The sequence below is a fragment of the Sycon ciliatum genome, chromosome 8 (genome assembly GCF_964019385.1).
Source record: "Sycon ciliatum chromosome 8, ocSycCili1.1, whole genome shotgun sequence".
In the NCBI taxonomy this organism is placed as follows: Eukaryota; Metazoa; Porifera; class Calcarea; order Leucosolenida; family Sycettidae; genus Sycon; species Sycon ciliatum.
In genome coordinates, this window is record NC_088650.1 from 10634608 (window position 1) to 10642343 (window position 7736).

The window sequence follows — 7736 nt, forward strand, 5'->3', positions numbered from 1 at the left end:
AATATTATTATTATTATAGAAGTATGAGTTATGAAGTCTGAAGAAAATGTTGAACGGCCTCTGCTGGGATGACGACTACACCATAGCTCAGTGGGTAGAGCATCGCTGGCTACAAGCGAGGGTCCCTGGTTCGAGTCCTGGTGGTGACAGTCAATTTTTTCTTCAGCCTTTTCCCGTTTGTCTCTTTCCCTCAAACCAGTTAATATTAATTTTATGGCTTGGGGCTCCCCGCGTGCTAGTTTGTACGTGAAGTGTGTGGGTTACAGTGAGGGCTGCGTCCCACCCGCCTGTGTGGATTCACAGGAAGTGTGAGTTACGAAGTCTGAAGAAATGTTGAACGGCCTCTGCTGGGATGACGACTACACCATAGCTCAGTGGTTAGAGCATCGCTGGCTACAAGCGAGGGTCCCTGGTTCGAGTCCTGGTGGTGACAGTCAATTTTTTCTTCAGACTTTTCCCGTTTGTCTCTTTCCCTCAAACTAGTTAATATTATTAATATTATTATTATTATACCCGCAACAGTCTTAAAACAGTCCGTTCCTCCGATAAATCTGATATGTCACTTGTCAGGTGACCGATGCATGGACGGCTTCACTTGCCAGGTGACAGTTTTTAAGAGGCAGGTGGCTTCATAAAGCACACATTGCGGCTCATTTGCTGAACTTGCAATTGAATCATGCGGCACCCCTCGACTGCATGCCATGTATTCTGAGCAATTTCCGCCCACAACTACGCATTGAAGCCACTCACTCAGGTAACTAGTGAACCATAGCTGGACAGTACCGTCGACCCCAATGTCGGATAGCTCCTGTGCCAAGATGGTGTGTTTGACACAGTCGAAAGCCTTCGACATATCCACGAATATCACACCTGTGACTTTGCGCTCATACTTTGCTCTGAGCCAGCGATGTCTATCTGACGTCTCCCGTGTGTGCCGTTTTAGACTTTATACTGCTAAATAACCGGTCCTGCAGATGCTTTAGAGCTGTAAATCAGTTCTGGTTCTCTGATGGATGCAGGCCGATGGAACTGCAACCGGGCGCCGAAGTGTTCCATGAGGCGTTGCTTCACCGCGAAGGACCTCTGAACATAGCCAATCAATCATAGTTCGTCCAGGAAACGACTGTAACGTTTACATACTTCCAAATAACTGCCAGTTTGTCGAGTCCAGCTCAGCAGGCTCGAAAAGAACTAGAAGGTCTCAAGGACGCAGTACCAAGTCGATTTGAGTGCTCAGCAGCGCGCGTCTTTTTTTCCTGGTGAAGCACGTACAGTTCGTCGTGGACGATTGTAATGCAAGACCTGCAGTCAAGTGCTATCAGAAAATGAGAGTATTGTGGGCAACCATTTGTCTCCACGCAACCTCAGGAGAAGAAGACAGCACAAGCAGAGGATGTAGAGCGGCAAAATAACTTCTGACGACGTGTTTTCAGGATTTCCGCAGATGGGAGGGATCTCGATCTGAGTTCGTCTCTCAGGAGCTGGCCTCACGTGAGCTGTTTCAGATGACGACATTTCTCACAGAGTGGAAGCAGTGACAGCTTGTCTGCACGCAGGAATACCACTTCCCAGCTTCCAGCATCCAAAATGATCATCAGCAATAATGGTTTCACCTCTCACTGCATGGACAAGTAAGGGAAAAGATTTGATACATCCACTATTCAGCCACAGGGGCCGTGCATCAAAGTTGCAGTGGAGGGCAGCCAATGGAGACGCGATCAAGCCTTATAGTGCTAAGAAATGGTGGAGCTCGTCACGGTGAGATATTGTAGCAGCTTCAGAGGCAAATCGGCTAAATGCATCATTTCCTGGAAGTTTGACAATGTGCAGCCTTTCTTCCACGTTTGTTCCAAACCAAGAGCATTATAGCTAGCCTTGTTGAAACATTATAATCAGCATTACAAGGTAGTTTTAGGAGCATTATGATTAGAATTATACGAACATTTTCGAAGCATTATCCGCTGGACCCTAACCACCACAGCAGTACAGGGAGTCGTACCCAAACGACTCCCTGTGGTGGTACCCTTGGTACATGTGCCACGCAGAAGGCACAAAGATGATTATTGGGTAAGAAGCACGAGGTAAGCTGTGGTGAACTGGTGCAAAGAGGGGGATCCCAAGGCAGATGCGTATAGCACGGCGCTGAATTCTCCTCAGTGTGTTCTGCTGTTGCTGTATGGTGCTGGATAATAATATGATAATCTTTTTTTTCAGGATTACCCAAAGGCTAACGCCTATCTGGGGATCTCCTCTTTATGTATGTACTAGTAACATAGTTGAGGAGAAGAGAGAAAGTACGCAAAGGCAGTGTGAAATGTTGGATTTACCAAAATAAGAAACACAAGGGAAGATCAAACATGTAAGTCAATGATTGCGCAACAAAGGCGTACCAGTTCAGTCGAACTGATACTTTGCAATGTGAATATGTAAATGACGCTTGAATTCAGTTAGGGAATCTTAAGTTGTACAATCGGGGTGGAAGACAGCAAATTCATGCACTTTGACATTAACAGAAACAGCACATAACTTGTCGTATAAGGTATTCTAAATCGGTAAGAGCTCTACTATCAACTACCAGTAGATCGGTTTCATTATCTAGAGACTGAAAAAGGTCGATTCGCAAAATTATGTTGATTTTCAATGTACGTGATGACATACGATTGCTGGCTATGATTTACAAGTATGAAGGGTGAGTGAGAGAGACAGAGAGTAAGTGAGAGAGAGCCTCAGCATGATTTATGAAGGGTGAGTGAGAGAGACAGAGAGTAAGTGAGAGAGAGAGAGAGAGTGAGAGAAAGAGAGAGAGAGAGAGAGAGAGAGAGAGAGAGAGAGAGAGAGAGAGAGAGAGAGAGAGAGAGAGTGAGAGAGAGAGAGAGAGATAGAGAGAGAGAGAGAGAGAGAGAGAGAGAGAGAGAGAGAGAGAGAGAGAGAGAGAGAGAGAGAGAGAGGGAGAGAGAGAGAGAGAGAGAGAGAGAGAGAGAGAGAGAGAGAGAGAGAAAGAGAGAGAGAGAGAGAGAGAGAGAGATAGATAGATAGATAGATAGAGAGAGAGAGGGGGGGGGGAGCCGAGAGAGTGTGTGTGAGAGAGAGAGAGATTTAGAGAGAGAATTGCAGTACAATGTCATGTACCTGTGGTGCTTGTGTAATAGTCACAATCATGTATCCAGCTAATGTCTCTGCTCCGTTCAGAGAATTCAGAATAGGAAGACGGCTGTACCACCTGCTCTTTTGTTCTTTTTTAAAGCTATTACAGTTGAACATCGATTATCCGCACATCGACTATCCGACCATTCGATTATCCGTAACAGTTTTTTTGGGCGCACGTGCCGTAGAGTACGCACTGTGCCTGTAGTGAGCCATTCAAAAAATACGAAAATTTTGAAAAGTAAAAAGTAAAAAGGTCGTGCGGCTAGTAATAACCACTGAAAGTGTGTGAGTGACAGTTTTTTTCTTATCCGGAACATTTGCCTTATCTGAACACCGCCTGACAGTTGTCTGCCCAGAGGTGGTCGGATAATCGATGTTCAACTGTACTCACTTTCTTTTGCCCTTTATTTCATTTAAATATTCGGCGACTAGACAACAATTATAATTTGGCAATAAGGAGGACGTGCTGAAGTGACATGTGGTTGGGAAAAGAGCGAAGTACTTGCACCTCCAAGTGGAAACTAGGCAGATTTGGCAGCGAGAGGCAGTGTTCGTCGTGCCCATCATAGTTGGTGCTATTGGCGCACCTTCATGAACTGCAGTAGGCTGCTATCTTTGGCTCGATGGCCATTTTACGATCTGTTTGGGTACAGCATAGGGCTCTTTGCTGTCCCTTGTGGTCTTCTTATGTTCTGTATGTTACTGTATTCACGTTCGTTTGTAATTGAAACACTGTGGTATTTGTACAAAAGAGAAAGACCAATGAACTACAAGTTACGCTATACTGTCCACTAACACCACCAGTTACTAAACAATCAGCTCATGCGATAACATTGCACGACACTGACCGACGGTACTGACGTTCTACAACTAACTGGCTAACAGCTCTAGCACATCTTGGATGCGCACTCCAACAGCCTTCCAACTTGGAAGGTTCTAAGTTATAGAAATAACATAAGGAGGGGAAGGTGAGCGCAACCAAGATCAGCACGAGCTGAAAGTCTCAGCTGTGAAGGACGTTGGCGGATGTTCATGCATGTCGATGACCATACTGGCAAGACCATTGGACAATACGGTCAAACCATGATTCCAGAACGCAAAGCAGCATTCCACACAACTTGTGTGGCTCAAGAGATGCGAAGATCAATAAAAGGGGAAGCTATGCGAACAAGAATCATGAAAAAACCGAACGCCTCAGTAAAACAGCACTGTACTTCGATTATGACAATTTAGATGGACAATAAGCAGCGGTAACAAGAGTACTGTGGTATTTATGTGGTTATTCGTGCTTGATCTTTCTGTGGGCACGCATTGAAGGCTGTGCCCAGTGATGAGCCTTGCCAGCGTGAATATTTTGCCAACTTCTGATGCTCCCCGTTTGCAATACGTATATGTTATCGCATGGTTGCAAGGGCCTTATGGCATATTATTGCCCCGAGAGGTTAGCCCGAGGGCCGTAGGCCCGAGGGCTAACCTCGAGGGGCAATAATATGCCATAAGGCCCGCAGCAACCATGCGATAACAAATTTATCACATGGCCCACAGAGCAGACCATTGGGCTGCTGTTGAAACTATCCCAAATGCCAACACATTATGACCACAATGTATATTGATGTGCTATCATTATCAAAACAGGAAAAATGAAGATATTTCTCCTACACCCTAACAAAAAGTCTGCTACAGGCCATCAGAGAGTATACAGTACTGAAAGACGGAGACAGAAAAAAGTGCCGGCACGGCATCGTCATGGCAATAGACATGGCAACCACAATAAAACACAGCAGAATCATAATTTCAGTTGAAAAGAGTGCTACCACTCAAGAGTTTCTTCATGTTTACATGTGTATCAGGAAGGTGTCAAATACAGTACTGCAAGTATTTGACGACTCCCTGGTGTGTAATTCTGAGGACAATTTTTCTTCTTTTTATCAGCTCCAGATAGCTGTATTTTTCATTGCAAAACATTCCTGAATTGTTGTGTTTGTTGTTCAAGCAAAGGTGAAGGCAGAGGACAGATGACCCTGGTAAGAGTTATGCGTGGCACATGAAGACCACACACAGGCAGTGACTTTTCGAGGATCTGAAAACGCACGATGCTGAGTTGAATTTATTTGTGTTATTTCAAATAATTGTTTGTGATCACAGTACCACATGTGCACATCGAGCAGAAATGAATCTTATCCACAAGCTTACCGACGGTCAGGCTGCCAACATGACTGAACAAATGATCCCTGCAAGCACCACACGGCAGACGTCCGAGGCCATGTCCATTGCCGGGACGTCCATCTCCAAAAACAATTCCATCTTCGTCTCAATGATACACTGCGACTCGTCGTAGAGTCGTACAGTCTACAGAGTCGTCGTAGACTCGTAGTACAGTCTAGTCACGCGATCACTGAAATAAACTATTTTTTTGCGGGCAAATAAACTATTTTTTTGCGGGCAATATCGCATATTATTGCCCGCGGCGCGAAAGGTGCTGATTCGCTGGAGTACGGGCAACAATCACGTGCCATGTGATAACTTTTGTTATCACTCTTCTATATCGACCTCCACTAATTCTCGTGATCCTTGACTGGTCCTATATTACCCATATCGCCGCAATATCGACCGCTTATGTCGACCGCTTGTATCGACCACTTAGGCATTGTAACCTTTCGACTTTGGAGGGACTTAGAAATTTTCTCTCCACTTCAAAAAGAAAAATTGAAAGAAAGAAGACAAAGGAAGAGAACAAGCAGGATTCGAACTCACAACAGTATGAATCTCAAGCAACCTCTTATACCACCCAGCCACTGTGCTGCAGATGCTGAACTCTGTTGTTCTTACAGTCTTGTACCCAAAATAGGCAACATCCTATGTCCACTATAGTGCAAATGCTATACTAAAAAGATTAAAATAGCTCCTAAAGGTTCAAATTTTGGGGTTATGGCAAAGGAATCGTGATAAATAGGATATTGACCTCGACTTCGGTCTATATGGGAAATATAGGCCTCGTAAAAGACCTCGGCGGACCTCGGTCTTTTACTCGGCCTATATTTCCCATATAGACCTCGTCTTGGTCAATATCCTATACATAATAATCATCAACAAAAACCTACAACAAAAAAGTCACTCAATAACTGCAAAGGCCGCTAAGTTCCCGTTGAGCTTGGATCTGCCAGCAGCTAGACCAGCTTTTCCCAATAAGCATACCGTTAAAGGGGAAGTTAAGGCAAAAATTAAAATTTCACCAGTTGTAGTCTTCGGGGTGCTGAGTCGAATGGTCGTGGTCCGAGGAAGCTGAGACGCTCCCTTCCTACTTGAATCCCAATCGAACTCGCGCACTTCCACCGAAACTGGGTGACTGCGCCCAACTAGATGGGGATTTGTATGCAAAATGTCACTAAAAGCGCCATTTCGTTCTTATAAAAGCACGGATGACCGCGATTGGCCCATATGTTGTAGTCTTTTGGACGCTGAGTCGACTGGTTTTGGTCCGAAAAGGCTGCGATGCAGCGTTCCTCCTTTATTCCCAATCGAACATGGTTGAAGAAGCGGTCACGTGCTCCTGCGTACACCAGTCACCTGGTCACCGTGCCTGCAGGGTACAACTTACTAGCCTGTTTGACCTTTTTTGGGTGCAGTCCTGTCACTCGAGTTGAACCCGAGTTGAACCTTGGTGTGAAAGTTGTCACCTGCTGGCGTGGTGACCAGGTGATCTGGGCACCCAGGACCACGTGACCGCTTGTTCAACCATGTTCGATTGGGAATAAAGGCGGAACGCTGCATCGCAGCCTTTTCGGACCAAAACCAGTCGACTCAGCGTCCCAAAGACTACAACATATGGGCCAATCGCGGTCATCCGTGCTTTTATAAGAACGAAATGGCGCTTTTAGTGACATTTTGCATACAAATCCCCATCTCGTAGGGCGCAGTCACCCAGTTTCGGTGGAAGTGCGCGAGTTCGATTGGGATTCAAGTACTGAAGTAGGAAGGGAGCGTCTCAGCTTCCTCGGACCACGACCATTCGACTCAGCACCCCGAAGACTACAACTGGTGAAATTTTAATTTTTGCCTTAACTTCCCCTTTAAACAGGCGTGCGCAATGCGAAAATCCAAAACACTTTCCACTATTTGTATTCGAACCTCGGGTATTGAGCCAATAATAAATGTAGAAAAGAAGGACATATGGAAACGAGTTGAGAGTAACTCTCACCACTCTGTCAGTTTTGTGCCTAGTTGTTGCACTTTCTGACTGTATAATTATAGTATCTAGTTACGGTGGTGGAGAGTTACTCTTAACTCGTTTCCATATGTCCTTTTCCTTTCTACTTTTAATAATAATAATAATAATAATAATCGTATTCGGATGATTGTTTTTCGATTGTGTCACGTGTACGCAGTGCTAGATTGCTGAATGTTTTGGAAGCTGTATACATCCACACAAGGAAACCCAACCTTTGCAAGCAGAAACAAATCAAATTCACACTTAGGCTGTTAGGTAGGTCGTCAAAACCTCCGTAGTTACATGTATGTCCAGTGGTTGTCTCTTGTTGTCGCACTACATGTCGCGCTTATTGAGTTTTCTCGCATTTGCACCTTTGTGT